The 18,480-nt window shown below is 44.8% G+C and overlaps 1 long non-coding RNA gene across 1 annotated transcript in view; it reads right to left on the bottom strand.

Moving 5' to 3' along the window:
* LOC146820980 (uncharacterized) overlaps positions 1 to 18,480 on the bottom strand; it is a 116,105-nt gene that overhangs the window by 74,031 nt on the left and 23,594 nt on the right. The gene's annotated exons all lie outside the window — the stretch shown is intronic.

The raw sequence follows: 18,480 nt of genomic DNA, 5'->3' as shown, positions 1-18,480 counted from the left end.
GACATCACTCATGACATCACTGATGACATCTCAAATGACATCACTGATGACATCACTGATGACATCATCCTTGTGATAGAGTGGCAGACCTCCTCTCACCCTAATATAACCTTTGATACACACATTCAAAAATAGAGACTAAAATTTTCAAAACAATGGACATACCAATACCAGTTACAACAACCTCTTCAGTAATTCTAAGATCCACATACACATCCACTCATTCACCAACTGTCCAATACAGTCACTCATACATGTACTCACTCATCATAGGTACTCATACACCTATACATCCTGTTACACAATGCCACTCATCCATAGAGTTACTCACACACATAGTCACTCATGCTAATAAAGAATCAAACATACATTTACTTGCATATACAGTTATACACACACCACCACACTTCTACGGAAACTTACACATACTTAGTCTTTTAAACAATCACTTATAGAAACACATACTTATTCATACAGGAACTCTTTCAATCCCTCACTCTCACATATACTCACATATATACACCAATAGTCACATATACTAGTTTAAAACATATGTAGTTACTCATAAAGACACTATTGAGACAGTCATTCACTCACTAACACACCCATACACACACTCATCCACCCATACAGTCCTGCACACATACTGTGTTCAACACATACCAACAGTGAGTCACTCATTCATGCACCTATGCACTACGTAATACCCCCACCGAACCATGCAGACACTCAGACTGATACTCAAAAAACCAACTAATAACCTATATAGACACCCATGTAGCTACTCACCAACCCATGCAGCCACTTATACACAAAGTGAGAGACTGATACAGATATTTACATATTTAAACATTACTCACTAAGCCATGTATTCACTATGATACACTTAATCAGTCAGTTACACAATCAATTTTTCAAAAACAAATCATCCATTTAGACACTTATATACCCATTTATTCTTCCATCGACCTTGAGATATACATATATAAAACATATTTAATTTTCAGAAAAACAGACATTCACTGGATGATGTCATCAGTGATGTCATCAGTGATGTCATTTGAGATGTCATCAGTGATGTCATGAGTGATGTCACTGACCATGTCATGAGTGATGTAATATGTGACGTCATCAGCAGTGCATTGCGGGCGCGCGAGTTATAGTTAGCTGAACTAACTATAACGGGGGAATTTCAATGGTTTTGTACAAGTGAAAAGTCCAGCTAACTATAACACCCCTGAAACCTATGGTTTTTTCAGTGAATATATATATATATATCACCACGAATTGCTGATCTGAAATGAAATCAGCGGGACACATGCTCTGGGCACAAACCAGGATTTATTCAGCATATAAAAGCACTTCTGCAGATCGTGGAACATCCATGGCAGACGCGTTTCTGGCCGGAACGGCCGTCATCAGTGCCAGTCCCACAGGCTAATGTTTCCTCGTGAGCTTCAGAGAACACTCCCTTTGAAGTAGACTCTAAGCTCCTCCTCTCTCAGGCAGGTGTGTTGGTTGCGCTTAGAATCCCAGGTCCAATGCATGATGGTACATGCAGTCCACATGAGGTTCCAAAACAAGTGGTGTGGAACTCTGGACAGCGATATTGTCCCCAATTTTTTGGCGCTGGGCTGCATTTCATCGCAAACGTCCTGGAAATGATGATCCCGCTGAGACCTTGGTTTGTGCCCTTATCAGGCAGCACATTGCCGCCTCCTCTCTCCCCTCGCTTGATTAAAGTCCATAATGGAAATACCTCTGCTTGGGGGGGCGCCGCGCTTGTACTCCTCGTACTGCACCAAAAGTTTGCTGATGCGCGGAGCTCCTGAACGAGAGGGCGTGCCCCTGTCGGTATCAGCGGAACCCGACTATACCTCACCACGAATTGCTGATCTGAAATGAAATCAGCAGGACACATGCTCTGGGCACAAACCAGGATTTATTCAGCATATAAAAGCACTTCTGCAGATCGTGGAACATCCATGGCAGACGCGTTTCTGGCCGGAACGGCCGTCATCAGTGCCAGTCCCACAGGCTAATGTTTCCTCGTGAGCTTCAGAGAACACTCCCTTTGAAGTAGACTCTAAGCTCCTCCTCTCTCAGGCAGGTGTGTTGGTTGCGCTTAGAATCCCAGGTCCAATGCATGATGGTACATGCAGTCCACATGAGGTTCCAAAACAAGTGGTGTGGAACTCTGGACAGCGATATTGTCCCCAATTTCTTGGCGCTGGGCTGCATTCCATCGCAAACGTCCTGGAAATGATGATCCCGCTGAGACCTTGGTTTGTGCCCTTATCAGGCAGCACATTGCCGCCTCCTCTCTCCCCTCGCTTGATTAAAGTCCATAATGGAAATACCTCTGCTTGGGGGGGCGCCGCGCTTGTACTCCTCGTACTGCACCAAAAGTTTGCTGATGCGCGGAGCTCCTGAACGAGAGGGCGTGCCCCTGTCGGTATCAGCGGAACCCGACTATACCTCACCACGAATTGCTGATCTGAAATGAAATCAGCGGGACACATGCTCTGGGCACAAACCAGGATTTATTCAGCATATAAAAGCACTTCTGCAGATCGTGGAACATCCATGGCAGACGTGTTTCTGGTCGGAACGGCCGTCATCAGTGCCAGTCCCACAGGCTAATGTTTCCTCGTGAGCTTCAGAGAACACTCCCTTTGAAGTAGACTCTAAGCTCCTCCTCTCTCAGGCAGGTGTGTTGGTTGCGCTTAGAATCCCAGGTCCAATGCATGATGGTACATGCAGTCCACATGAGGTTCCAAAACAAGTGGTGTGGAACTCTGGACAGCGATATTGTCCCCAATTTCTTGGCGCTGGGCTGCATTCCATCGCAAACGTCCTGGAAATGATGATCCCGCTGAGACCTTGGTTTGTGCCCTTATCAGGCAGCACATTGCCGCCTCCTCTCTCCCCTCGCTTGATTAAAGTCCATAATGGAAATACCTCTGCTTGGGGGGGCGCCGCGCTTGTACTCCTCGTATATATATATATATTCAACCATCTCCAACTTCCGCTACAGAAATCAGACTCCGACACTTGGGTAAGCTTCACCATCCAGCTTCAGTTTATTTACTTCGCTTGACGCGTTTCGGCACACTTGCCTTGTTCACAATGGGAAGTCATTTAAAAAACACCATTTTTAAACACATAGTCGAAGGTAAAAATTGTAAATTGATACTTGTATAGCGCACTACTCACCCGCAAGGGTCTCAAGGCGCTTGTACGAATACCGCTGTGGAACCCATCCTGGCTTTCCCTGTGAGGCGTCCACTCCTGGGCACCCGCAAGGTGGAGGACAGGCATCCTTAGCGTTGTGGGGGCCGTTGTGGAGATTAAGCAAGCTATTGCCCAGAGTTGCAGAGTGGGACTCCATGATTGGAATGGCACCGAGACGAGAATTATCAGGTCCGTTGAATTTTTGAGCCCAAGACCCGCCGAGGCGTGGAATTGAACCCTGGTCCCGGGCTAGACCTCTGCATCAGGGTCTGCCGCTCTAATCATTGAGCCACACTTCTCCACAGGTCACATGGTTGTTTGTTAAATAGATATGGTAAACAGACTACGCAAATGAAACATCATCATTGACCGACTCATTATACCAGTAGTTAAAATCACTACTAGACCCACATATATAATATTATAAAATCCATATTACATAGGTTAAAGCTTAATAAAAAATGTATACCGTGCTTGTTGAAAAATAAACTGTCTTCCCTTAAAATTAAATTATCACTATTTAACTTGAAATTTAATTACCACAATAATGACTATTTCCTGATAAAATCTCAAGATAGCTAACAAATCAAAATATTACTCATGGTATACTATAAATCATCATATCCAATCAACCTTGGTGTCGGTCACAATGTCCATTTGCAAAAGAGCATCAGGCTAGTGCCCCAATGTTAAGTCATATCCAGTCCATGGTTCTGCCAATAAATCAAAAAGGTTTCAATTTAGTAAAAGTTATTATTATTAAAGTGCGAGTGCATTACAGTACATCTGATATTAAGTGCAACATTCCTATAATTTTACATTATTTATGATTTACTGTGCCAAATAGCAATTTTAAAGTGCAAAACTGTTACATAAACCAAAAGATCTTCTTAAAAAATTCAAACCGTTATAATAAAAATCTAAAAATTTCAAAAAACCTCTATATTCCATGTCACCAAGCGAATAGATTCTGCTAAATATTTAAATACCTCTATTGTATTATTATACCTATATTGCACCTCACGGGAATATAAGGACACAAGTATATAAAATTGCTAGTGCAAAATCATGTTATTCCCATATTTCCGTGAATTACCAATTAGGCGCACTATAACATTCCCTTGATTATATTTTACAGTATAGAATATTATTGTCTAATGACTCAATATACACTTTTATTGATCATGTTGCCACATACTCATGTTGCTTTACTAAAGTATACCTATTGATTGACCTTCTTTCTTCCTCTGAGTGTTAAAAATTAGTCTTCAGCTAAAAATTAATTAAAATTAAGATGACAAATGGAAATTTGAGTTAGCAATTATATCAAGTGTACATATAGATCCTCCTCTATATTCAAACCATTTGGGATTTTGGTATTGAATAAGAGTATGTACTTTGACTCTAATTTACGCAACTTTCTTTCTCTATCACCACCTCTCAGATTTTTGGGGATTTGATCAATTGCAAAATAAACAAGATCATTAATGTTTCCCTTGTGTTCTTCATTAATGTGGCGAGCCACCACATAGTTCTTATCATTATTCTTAATTGCTCTCAAGTGTTGGAGTATGCGAATATGGACCATATTCGTAGTACTACCAACATACATTTCTGGACATGAACATTGCAGAACATAAACAACATAGTTACTTTTACAATTTAGTGAGGTTCTTATCTTCCATGGGCTATTAACCCCTTCAGTGCCCATGACGAGCTGGACTCGTCATGGGCCGCGGTGGCGCTGTGCCCATGACGAGTCCAGCTCGTCATAGACCCCGCCCGCTAATTCAACGGCCGGCACAGGGCGGGGAAAGGGGCGGGCACTGAAGGGGTTAAGCAGGGTAGATGTTACCAATTTTTCATTCTTACCATGTTTACAGGCCTTACACTTATAACATTTATGGAAGCCCGGGGTGGTCTGTAACCAACTCTTTCCTCCCTTCTCCACAGCTGGACTTATTTGAAATAAATCCTCTCTCATTGATTTTGCTTTGTTAAAAGTTATCATAGGTCTTCTCGACACAAGGTCATGTAACACCTGATCCTGCTTTATTAGGTACCAATGCCTACACAGGCTATCTCCCACTTTTGCCTGGTAGGCATTGTACCCTGTAATCATTCTGATCTGATCTTGTGTTCGTTTTCTCTTTTCCCTTAATTTCACTTCATCTGGTTTTAACAGTGTCTCTCTTTGTATGTTGTTTACTTTTTCTTTTGCCTGATTCAGTACTTTAGGAGTATATCCTCGTTGTAAAAATCTCTTATTCAGAGCACTTTGAGCATCACCAAGAGTTTCATTGTCACTGCAGTTGCGTTTCATCCTCAAATTTTCTGCATAGGGAATACTCATTTTTAGACTAGCAGGGTGAAAGCTTTCCGCATGCAGTATTGTATTTCCTGCAGTTGGCTTTCGATAAGTGCATGTTTGTGTTTTCCCTTGTGAGATATACACCTCTAAATCTAAATATGTGACGCTCATGTTGCTTATGTGCTCAGTAAATTTCAAATTGAGATTGTTCTCATTGATTTTATTAATGAACTCATGTGCTGATTCTTTGGAGCCGTCCCATATAATAAATAGATCGTCGATAAAACGGATCCACTTGATTACATGGGTTTCCCACTCTCTACTGTGGTCGACTTTGAGCACCTGCTCCTCCTACCAGCCCATATGCAAATTAGCATAACTGGGGGCGAAGCAGGTGTCCATCGCCGTCCCTTGTAACTGCCTGTAGGTGTCACCACCAAATAGAAAATGGTTATTGTTAAGACATAGTCCACACATTTCAATCAGCATACTGGTATGCTGATACAGATTGATGAATATCTGGTTTAAAAAGTGTCTGATTGCCCTTATGCCATCATCATGGGAGATACTGGTGTATAAACTCACCACATCCAAAGTAATCAACAGATATGACTCATTCCATACTGTGTCCACTATTTTGTTAAAAAAATCTCTTGTGTCCTGTATGTATGCAGGAAGTGTCCTCACATAAGTCTGTAAAAATGCATCAAGGTATCTAGAGGTCGGTTCAAATAGACTACCAATGGCTGAAATAATAGGTCGCCCTGGTGGTCTTTCTTTATTCTTGTGGATCTTTGGAGTTAAATAAAAAATTGGTACTACCGGATTGTCTACCTTTAAAAACGAAAATTCTGATTTACTGATTAATCCAAATTCTCGCCATCTAGTCAAGTCCTATATATATATGTATTTAAAAGCTCCTGAGTTGCCCACGTATGGGAGAGCACTCTGGAAACAGCGATACCATCTAGACGTCCCCGTGGAAGAAATGCGGCCAGACGCGTTTTGAGATGAATCACTTTCTCAGTGGCCGTTCGCCTATGTCCTACAGCCGTGCGCCACACCTTTAATGTGCTGCAACTGCCTCCTGATAGGCGTTTGTCTTTTAATGCAGTCCTCACAGGATTGTGGTAAATGTAGTGCGGCACAAATTAAACCCTGCATGGGTGCCGGAAGACTAGGGTCCCAAATGCTCGCCCTGGATGGGCTTCTTCCACTCAAAACATCCCAATTTTCGGTGCTGGTTCCCACATGACGCTGGGGCAATCCCAGGGCGAGCATTTGGGACTAGGGTCCCAAATGCTCGCCCTGGATGGGCTTCTTCCACTCAAAACATCCCAATTTTCGGTGCTGGTTCCCACATGACGCTGGGGCAATCCCCAGTTAATGTCCCGCTTCCAATCCTGCGGTGGTGCTCTCCCCGCGGTTGGACCTGCCGCGTAGAAATTAAAGCTCCTGAGTTGCCCACGTGTGGGAGAGCACTCTGGAAACAGCGATACCATCTAGACGTCCCCGTGGAAGAAATGCATCCAGACGCGTTTCGAGATGAATCTCTTTCTCAATGGCCGTACGCCTATGTCCTACGGCCATGCGCCACACCTTTAACGTGCTGCAACTGACTCCTGATAGGCGTTTGTCTTTTAATGCAGTCCTCACAGGATTGTGGTAAATGTAGTGCGGCACAAATTAAATCCTGCACGGGTGCCGGAAGACTAGGGTCCCAAATGCTCGCCCTGGATGGGCTTCTTCCACTCAAAACATCCCAATTTTCAGTGCTGGTTCCCACATGACGCTGGGGCAATCCCCAGTTACTGTCCCGCTTCCAATCCTGCGGTGGTGCTATATATATATATGCCCTTCATGCCATGCAATTTTGCTAGTTCCAAGGAAAGACTCGGGGGATACCTGCCCTTTTTCTCATTGTTTCCTGAAAGTTCCAAAGCTGCTTGAGTCAATGCAAATATCTAACCATCTGACTGGCCTGCATGTACTTGTAGTTAGGCTTCTGTAGAAAGGTGATTTTGGGTATTCCCTGTAAAGCACTTCCTTTTTACTTTTAATATGAGAACACTGGAAGACGTTAAGTCATTATTCAGAAACAATGGTTCATTTAGTTTAATGTTTTCCGCAATTATTCTTAATTTTGTAGATTCGAATGAGGGTACACATTGAAGACACATAGAATGGGACTCTTCAGAGCACTCTTAAAACGTTTTGGACTGTCATACCAGTAGGTATGCATGGAATTGTTTTGCTATCTTCTCCCTCTTACACATAGCCAGGTTATTCTTGTGCCATTGCTGACTTGCCTAAAACTGAAGCCAGTCTGAACCTGTCCCAAAGTCTGGCACACCAACATTAGTGGGACCTAGCAGATCAACCTGCCGTTGTGTTTGCGGCCTGTTTTTGACATGCTATGTGCAAATCTGGGGAAAGTAGAACTTGTCTCCTATTTCTCTCTGGGGTGAGCCTGGCTTTTGGAGAGTGAATGGTCACAATCACATCTCTCTGCTTGCTCCCTCGTGAGGCAGGCGCGTGGCAGCATGTTGGACCCTGTCTTGCTTTAATTAGTGTCAGGAGTGACTTGTGGTCCTCTCTGTGGTCACTTAGCAGCTGATGTGACGGAGTATTATCTGTATATGTATTGACAACTAAGTGGAGTGATGTTGGTTTTGTGGTCCGATATGGCAATGTGAGACCTGAATATGATTGAGCCTTGATAGACACCTGCATTGCATCACACTGCTGCACCAATTGTTCCCCAGAATGTATTATTCTTTGCAGTATGGAAGACCAGAATTTATTGTGAAGTGAAGAATGCAAAAAAAAATCAAGAGTTGACAACATTGAACTGTCACTCTTGTTGAAAGTAGCACCCTCTGTGTTATCTTTTTAAAACGCCCCAGAACTGAATCAAATGGCCTATTACCAGAAGCTTTGGCTCAACGTCCTTCTTCAACAACCAAGTTACGTAAATAATTTAACTCTTCACAGTGAAATGGGATTTGCATACCCAATCCTGCTACATATTTTTCTGATTTCCCTCAAGACCATTTGATAAACCAGGTGCAAACACTAATTGATCAGAAGGATGCATTGGAGTACTGTACCTTTACAGAACTCTAAGAGGTCTTCCATCCAATACATTTGATCGTGAGCAACTGGGAATCATTGCTGAACACAAGCAAAAAATATAATCCCTCTTACCACCTCAAACTTTGCACCATTAACCCAACCTTTTGGGAGCATTGACACACAGGACACACCCAAACTGTTGTCTGAGATGTTTCATAATATTGTCCCTCAAAGGAACTGTGACTTTAATTTTGATTCCACCTCCCCCAATCTTTTTCCTATTTTTCAAATCACCTAGGGCTTGATTTAGATCTTGGCTGATCAGGCCCCACCGTCACTTTTTAAACAGTTTCACTGCCCACCACTTGGCGTTCTGCCCGCTCTATTTAGATGTTATTATGTCCGTGGACTAAAGCTTGCCCAAGTGCCGCCGCCTCTGCCAGGAATTTTAACCTGTGCCAACAGTATCATAGGCGGAAGCAGCTATAGACGGGAGTCCAACCAAGATTACCTCTGGGACAATCACAATGTGCCTTTCAGTCGAGGAAACTGTGGCAGAGATATCTCCTACCTTGAGTTGGTGGAGTCGAAGGTAATGTGGTAGAAACGTACCTGTTTTCTGTTTCCCACTTGCGTTTCCGTCTTAAACCCCAGTGTCCAGGTCCTCCCTCTGCTGCTACTACATGACCACGACATTAATCAACTGTTGTCGCCTGGATCTAAGGTAAGCTTCTTTTACACTTGTCTTACTATGAATAGTGTGTTGACAATTGCTTTAGTCTTGTGTATTTTTACATTGATTTTACATGCATTTTTTATGTGTAATGCATTAGTGTACAGTTTACAACTTATCTTGGTAAAATGAACACACCTGTATTGACACATAAAGAAACATATGTTGTGGGTGTTGTGCTTGTGGTGCTTCTGAGAGTGCATTCAATAGTGTGTTTTATTGTGTGTTATGCAATATGTAAGAAAAGGGTCATAAAACATTACCTACATATATTTTACAAGAAAACACATATATGTGTATTGACACACAAATCTGTAGTACCTACCAGTCCCCACTCCACCAGGGACTCACACCATCAGCAAACCATTGGTAGGACAATGTCAGCACAATGGAAACATCTTAATAGCCTCGGTGCAAACCTTCCGACCTGACAGCAATGGAGTACTGTTAGCCAGCAGTGGAGTACGCTGCCATGACGATGGTGCACCACTTATGCAACGGGATACAGTAGGTCGACGCATGTGGTGGTTCATCCAGCATATATCTAAAAACGGCGGATGGGTTACCGTCAGCTTGATGGAGTACTTGGATACTCTGCTGCAGAGGGACGATGGAAGTCACACCAAGATCTAAGTCATGACCTAAGTTTCCAAAACAAGCAGAAAATAGCAATACTGGTACCCCTTTTGGATTTCAATTATCCCAAACTTGGAGGCAGTGGCTAAGGTAGTCTTGTTACAAACGGATAAGACAGAAAACCATGCCCCGGTTACTTACCGGTAATCTTCATTACTCCGTGTATTGTCTTCCACGTCACATGACAAACAAAGTGAGCTTCAGCTCCACACCAGAACCCTCCAAAGCAAAAGTTAGCCTCCCCTGCCTCCCATCCCTTCCCAACATGGCTGACCCATATCACCTCTGACCTCTATAAGAGGAGTGTCGGCCCAACCCACAGCCCGAAAAACTACCAAGCCCCAAGAAATGAAGCCGATAGCACCCCAGGGAGGGAGGGATGGTAACTCATGTGGTGAAGAAGACAATACTCTGAGTAATGAAGATTACTGGTAAGTAACCGGGGCATTACCTCCTCGTAAGTCTTCCTCACCACATGACAAATGAAGTGAGCACATACCCAAGCTAAGAGGCTTCATGGCAAACAAGAAACCAACCACAAGGAGTAGATGACACAAAAACAGGATTTAATACAGAGTACAAAAACAAACAGATCAAATCACACAGGCCCCAGGACAAAAGGCCACAATGGGGAGATGGAGGACCCAGCCCCGAGAACAACCTCAGCAAAAACATGTGCGGGGAGGCCCAGGTCGCATCCCGACAAATATCCTCGGTAGAGACACCCTTAAACGAGGCCCAAGACACAGAGAGGCCCCTGATGGAACAACCCTGAACCCCGCAAGGAAGCTCAGACCCCTGAGACTCGTAGGCAAGCAAGATAGTCTGCTTAATCCAACGAATCAATGTGGAAACCGAAGGCTTGTGACCAGACCGGACCGGGCCAAAAGTCACAAACAAATTGTCACAACAACAGAAGGCAGAAGTGCAGTCCACATACACCAAGACCGTCCGCCGAACATCCAGCAGAGACTAAGAAGCATCAGAGCCCGAGACATCCACCAGAGGAAAAGAGGGCAAAACCACCTCACTGGAGGGGTTAACCAGCAAAGGGTCCTTGGGAAGAAACCTAGGGTCAGGGCGCAACACCAGACAATCCGGTAGACCGAAGGAAGGAGCCCAGCTCGCCCATCCTACCAGCCAAAATGATTGCCACGAAGAACACCACCTTGAGGGTGAGAAATTTCAAATCCACCGAGCCCACGGGCTCAAGGGGGACCCCTGGAGGGCCTGCAAAACCAAAGGAAGATCCCAGGGTGGAGCCAGGCAAATAGCCAGAGGCTGCTGCAAAAACCAAATCCGCAGCAAGCGAGCCACCAGAGAATTGAGACCTCCAGCGCCAGACTGCAGAAAGCCCGCAAGGCTGCCCACTGAGCCCACAGGGTGGAAGGAGCCAGACCCAGGCAAAACCCTTCAGCCAGGAAATCGAGGACCCGTAAGGGATCCACAGACACAGGGTTGAGCCCGTTCAGCCCTCACCAATGAGAGAAGGAGGACCAATGGCGGGAATAAGAAAGCAGAGTAGAAGACCTGCAGGAGCCATGCAGCAAGTCCACCACCCCCACAGAACAACCCCCAGCAAGTAAGGTCACCTCTCAAGAGCCAAGCCTGCAGATAGAGCCGGCACAACATCCCCACAGGGAGCGGGGGGCCCGCAATGGATAAGTAAGATCCAGAATTGCTCAGCACTCCTGAACAGCCAGCTCGCTCAGAAGATGAAGCCAAGGACAGCGAACCCATCCAGGAATAACCAACAGGAAAAACGCCTTCTCCAGGTGAATCTTGCACAGGATGCGCGCGATCAAGGGAAACGGGGGATGGCCAAGGGAACGACAAAACATCCAACCACCAAGCCCCTGGGCATGGAGGGAGAGCACAGAAACAAAGCAGGAGAGCATTGAGCTCGTCCGCGAACAAGTCGATCCAAGGACGGCCAAACCAGGCCACAAGCTGTTGGAACACCGAGAACCTCAGAGAGAGGGCAGACAGAGGCAGAAACACCCGGCTCAGGCGATCCGCCACCTCATTCTCCTTCCCCGGCAGACACACCGCCCTGAGGGACAAGAGTGAAGACTCCGCCCAGGACATCAGCTCCTGGATCAGAAGCCAAAGGGAGCGAACCCTGCACCCCCCGATGATTGATGTACCCCCTCACCACCTGATTGTCCATCCGGACCAACACATGCTGCCCCCTGAGAAAAGAGGCACACTACAGGCATACCAGGAGAACGGTCTTCAGCTCCCGAAAGTTGGAGGAGCACACCGCCTGAAGCCGATCCCATTGACCCTGAACAGATCACAAACCCAGGGTCGCCCCCTAGCCCAGGTGACTGTTGTCGGTTGTGACCACCCGGGACGGGGAGACCAGGAAGGGGAGACCCCTGGAGAGGTGAGCTTTCACGAACCACCGGCCCAGCTCGGCATGGAGCTGCAGAGACAAAACCACCGTGATGTTGTAATTACCGAGAAGGGACCCCAACGGGCCAGGAGATAATTCACTAAGGGGTTCAAGTGGAGGCGAGCCGAAGGCAGCACATTTGTGGTAGCTGACATCAACTCCTGAACCCTCAACCATTGATGAACAGGAGCGGAATCCAGACCCAGGATGGAACCCAAATCCCGCCACAAGGTGTTCCTCTGCTCCAGAGGCAAGAACACCATCCCCTGGACCATGTCCAGCCGACACCTAATGAACACCAAGTCTTGGGTTGGCAACAGGTGAGATTTCTTGAGATTGATCAGGAATCCATGGGAGGACAAAACTTCGCAGACCCTCTTGATGTGAAGTGTCCCATTGGAAAAAGAAGAGGCAGAAATCAGCCAGTCATCCAGATAAGGAAAAACCCTGATACCCTCCCTGTGGAGGATACCCACCAAAGGAGCCAAAACCTAAGTAAAAACCCTCTGGGCAGAGGATAAACCTAAAGGAAGTACCTGGAGCTGGTAGTGGAGGCCCTCCACGCAGAATCGAAAGAAGCGCTGCGAGGATGGGTGGACGTGTACATGGAGGTAGATGTCCAGAATATCCAGGGATGCGATCACCTCACCCTGAACCAGCAGCAGCAGAATCTCCAGAATCCATTTTGAATTTTACATGGGGAATAAATGAATCAACCCGCTTCAAATCTAGAACAGGAAGATAGTCCCCAGACACCTTCTTCATCAAGAACTAGATGGAATAGACACCTTTTCCTCTCTGAGATGCTGGAACTGGCCGAATAGCACCCTTGGCGAGGAGATCCTCCAGCAGGGCTACCTGCTTCACTGGAGTGGAATGCAAAAACAACAGTTGATTGACAGAATGCAGAACAATGTCATACATTCACCCCAGTACAGAGATCTGGGCCAAAATCCATCGTTTTGTTGCTCACCATGCTATTCCAGTTTGAACCCAGCCATTTACAAATCAGTCTTGACCCTGTGCCTCATGGGAACAGTCCAGTCTGAACTGCCAAGCCAGGTCCTCCCTGGACTGGAAACAAGCATCCTAGGACCGGTTTTGGGGTTTCACCCCTCTTCAGCCAGGATAGCTTGATTCCAGTGGCATGGAGAGCACGGGACCCACACCTGGGCATACCCGTCCCACTCGGGGTGACAAATGCAAAAACAACAGTTGATGGATAGAATGCAGAACAATGTCATACATTCACCACAGTACAGAGATCTGGGCCTAAATCCATCATTTTTTTGCTCACCATGCCATTCCAGTTTGAACCCATCCATATGAAAATCAGTCTTGACCCTGTGCCTCATGGGAACAGTCCAGCCTGAACTGCCAAGCCAGGTCCTCCCTGGACTGGAAACAAGCACCCTAGGACCGGTTTCAGGGTTTAACCCCTCTTCAGCCAGGATAGCTTGATTCCAGTGGCATGGAGAGCACGGGACCCACGCCTGGGCATACCCGTCCCACTCGGGGTGACAAATGTAAAAACAACAGTTGATTGACAGAATGCAGAACAATGTCATACATTCACCCCAGTACAGAGATCTGGATTCAAGCTATCCTGGCTGAAGAGGGGTGAAACCCCGAAACCGGCCCTAGGATGCTTGTTTCCAGTCCAGGGAGGACCTGGCTTGGCAGTTCGGGCTGGACTGTTCCCATCAGGCACAGGATCAAGACTGAGTTGCAAATGGCCAGGTCTAAACTGGGGTGGCATGGTGAGTAAAAGAATGATGGATTTAACCCAGATTTCTTGACTGGGGGTGAATGTTTTGATTTGTTCTGCATTCCGTCCATCAATTGTGCGTCTTTTGCTTTCTCGCTCTAAGTGCGCCAGGTATGCCCAGACAGGGGTCCCGGGCTCACTGTGCCACTGGATTCAAGTTATACTGGCTGAAGAGGGATGAAACCCAGAAACCAGTCCTAGGATGCTTGTTTCCGGTCCAGGGAGGACCTGGCTTGGCAGTTCGGGCTGGACTGTTCCCATCAGGCACAGGATCAAGACTGATTTGCATATGGCCAGGTCTAAACTGGGGTGGCATGGTGAGCAAAAGAATGAGGGATTTAACCCAGATCTCTTGACTGGGAGTGAATGCTTTGATTTGTTCTGCATTCCGTCCATCAATTGTGTGTCTTTTGCTCACTGGAATGCAAGGCAGCGGAGTGGCGCGGAAAGCGTCCGGAGGAACGGAGCTGAACACAATGGAAAAACTGTCCCAGATAGTCAGGAATTAGAGGCGGGGAAGAGGCCGCAGGCTGAGACCGGGATATGTTGAAGAACTGGGTGCCCCGGCCGTGACCCCTCCCTCGAAAGGGGAAACTGCCCCTAGCAGCAGACGTGTAAGAGAAAGCCCTCTTGGGACCAAAAAAACAGCCCCTGGAGGAACGGATGGGCGCCAAAAGCTTCCTGTCCTCTACGGACTTCTTCACCATGTCCTCCAGGGAATCACCAAACAGCTTAAAACATGAAAAAGGAATTTCCATCAGGTTCACCTTCTGGGCAGCATCAGTCTTCCAGTGGCGAAGCCAGACTTGACGACGGGTCTGAATTGCAGCGCCACCAGCCGCGGCTGCAGCCCCCAAGGTATCGAAAGAAATATCTGATAGAAGTCCAGTTTTCTGTTCCATCAGCACCAAAGTAGGAACAACATCAGCCCCCTGGTCCAGCAACTCTGCCAAAGACTGGAAGTCCTTCAATAAAAACTGGACCGTGTATGATAAGTACGCCCAAGCACGGATGGAAAAGTTGGCCGCCGCATAGGCTTGTTTGGCAGCAGCCTCCACCCGCTTGTCCACTGGATCCGAAGGAGAAGCATCCTCGGAAATTATTAATAAAACTTTCAGTAAAGGGTCCCTCCAACTGCAACCAAGCTATGTGATTTTAAAAGTTTTGTTGGTCCTAGTGGCACTAAACATTTCTGAGTATGCATGTGGATGTGAGAGGCTAGTAGTCAAGTGTGGTCAATTTGTAGGGGTCATATACATATATATATATGAATGACACAGATAGCATTGTCCATGTCAAAAAAACAATGTTTCTGCTGATTTTTTGTAAAAAATTAAATTGTTGAACATTCATATTAAAGAAATGTGGAAGGAAACTACAGACGTAATGAATGTTTTTTACCCTTTTTGATAAAAATTATGAAATAATGATTTTCGAACTAAATAAATTTCATGTATAAAAATAAAAATTGCATGTTTGCAATGTACTCATTGTGGATAGCCCCATAGAGATGTGGTTAGCCTTTATAAAAGCAATATAGGTCTAGTGGGAGGTTCTTGCATTGGTCCTAGCATGATTGACCTACAGGGTAAATGAAATGTTCAACCCAGCAATACAGTTAATTCTACAATACATGTTAAGTTTCAGTGGGAGAGGTGTGGCACAGTGGCTAGAGCAGCTGAGTCCAGAGCGGAGCGCGGGGTTCACGGTTCGATCCCCAGTGGCATCTCAGCTCAACATCATGTGACTCTTGGCAATAGCTCACTTAGGGCCATATGTAGGTAACACACTATTTACCGATTCATAAATACCGAATTTTACCGATTCGGTATTTATGAATCGGCAAATAGTATGTAGGTAAACAATCGGTAATTATTACCGATTCGGTAAATATCGGTATTTATGAATAGGTATTTACCGAATCGGTAATAATGCATCCCTTCCCATTCATTCCTATGGGCCTGGAGGCCCATAGGAATGAATGGGAAGCCATCTACTATTACCGATTCGGTAAATACCGAATCGGTAATAGGGGAAGCATAATCATGGGTGGCAGGGTGTCACATTGACACCCTGTTGCACCCCTGATTCGTGCATGTGTGCACATGTGGCGCACATACATGCCCTAAAGGGCATGTATGTCTGCCACATGGCACTGTCAAAACAGCAAAAAATTGATTTTTGAAAGGTATTCGATATTTATCACCAACCTGTATTTGGTGGTAAATACCGAATCCTGAATACAATGAAACACTCACTTGAGTGCTCCCTACATATGATTTAAGGATTCGGTAATTTACCGAATCTGTATTTTACCGATTCGGTATTTTACCGATCCATTACCAATTCGGTAAATTACCGAATCCTTAAATCATGCCTCCTACATCTCAAATGCCTAAATACCGGTCGGTAACGGGATATTTACCGAATTTCGGCTGACCGGTATTTAGCTACCTACATGAGGCCCTTAATCTTCCCGATGACCCCCAATGTCTTGAAAACTTAAGATGCTACATTTGCACCCAGTAAGGTAGCGCAAGAGTCAATCGCCACCAAAGTGCAACCAGTGTACACATATAGTATATAAAATAGACCCAGGAGTAAAAAGCTTGTGGAAATAAGGTTTCCATGGCACAAGAGGATGTTGCGATGGGGACAGTAATGCCCCATTAACAAATGAACAGTTATCTCCTTAGGAATTTGAGATTTTATGGAGGTTACAAAAAAGCTAACTGTAGATCACTCGAGTCTCCAACACCACTAGTCAGATTCCCTTTGCTAAAGTCAGACTTATATCAGAATATGCATCGAAAGGCTTATTTCATATCCTAAATAAGGGAACATTCTCAGATTGTTAAAAACATCAGCTTTTAAAGATGTACACAGCAAAGACCTTCTGACTATTTAATTTAGGTCACTCTAAAGTAGTGAACAAAATGAAGCTAAACTAATGACTTAAGCAAAAGCTGAACTGCCCCCCTCATTTCTTAGTAGTAAAAACATACTAGAGAACTGTTGTGTTAAGATCTTGGAAACGCCAGCCAAAAGATACTAATTGTGTCGTAATAGAATTATCCGTTGCCAGATAGCAGAGGGTCTGAAGCAAATAGCTTATCGAGCTCAAGAATAAATTATACAAAAGGCCCAGACAGAATTCAAGGGTTGCCCCTGAGACAGATAACAATTGCAAAGACGGGAAAAGTTGAAGGATGCGTACGTAACCATCATCAATTTCAAACAATTGCATTCATGAGTATGTCCCTGGGCTTATTTTACCTCCAGTTGACATTTTCTCCTAGCATTACTAAATAGCTTGATAACGGAGAAATGCTGAACATTTGTAAGTCAGATGAGATTGTTTACCTTCAAGAGACATAGCGACTGACTGAGTGCCCTATTAATTCAATTCAATTCAAAAACTTTATTCGGATACAAATATATCCATAAAAGCACAGATCAAATAGCAATATTATAATATATTAATCAATTAAAAAGCACAGTTGATTAAAAAGCGATGCGACCTCATAAAAATATTTTTTAAATAGGGACTTGTAGAATATGTGTGGTTTCTATCATAACAAGAAAGATAGATTACATCAATAGACAGGGTTCAGAATATTTTAACAATAATCATAAATACAATATTGGAATAAATCATTAAAAACAGCCTTCAGGAGGTACACATTGTATCACGTGCACGTACTGCTGCCTTCAAAAAAGAGCCTACGAGAAAAATTAATTCATCCTCATCCAGTTTAAGAATTTTCGTGTAAGCAGCTTTATAGTAAATGGTGGCGCTTTTTTGAAGAATGTCATTCAAAACCATTTGATATATTTTCGATAAAAATTACAAAAGAATAAAAAATTTAACATTGTTTGGTTGCTTCGCTCATCACAGGGGCATGGCAATTGATCATGGTTTACATTAAACCAAGGGGAAAACAAAGTAAGAATTTGAATGTACCAGCCCTTAGGTGGAAAAGCAATCCTTTCTCCCATCGGCCTATGGGTTTTAAAAGATAACTAGATGGCAGATGAGAGGTATCCTCTTAGGGCATATACCTGGCAACGGAGGATTTCTGTACCTCCTTTCCGTATCTTGCTTTACTATACTGTGCATACAAAGCCTCCTGTAAAACTTTTTTGCTTACACCCTCCGAATGGGTGGGGTTTAGGAAGATGTGCACAAAATTCACACTATTTAAGCCCTCTCTTACAGCAGCAAGCCAAGGTATATCCCTGCCCTTCTCGCACTTAAGGCAATCTGTTATAATATTTCTAGTGAGGGTCGCTGCCGGGTTTTTCCAGATTGCAAGCCTGAATAT

This window comes from Triturus cristatus, chromosome 6, assembly GCF_964204655.1.
Source record: "Triturus cristatus chromosome 6, aTriCri1.1, whole genome shotgun sequence".
Taxonomy (NCBI): domain Eukaryota; kingdom Metazoa; phylum Chordata; class Amphibia; order Caudata; family Salamandridae; genus Triturus; species Triturus cristatus.
This window is presented reverse-complemented; position numbering and strand designations above follow the sequence as displayed.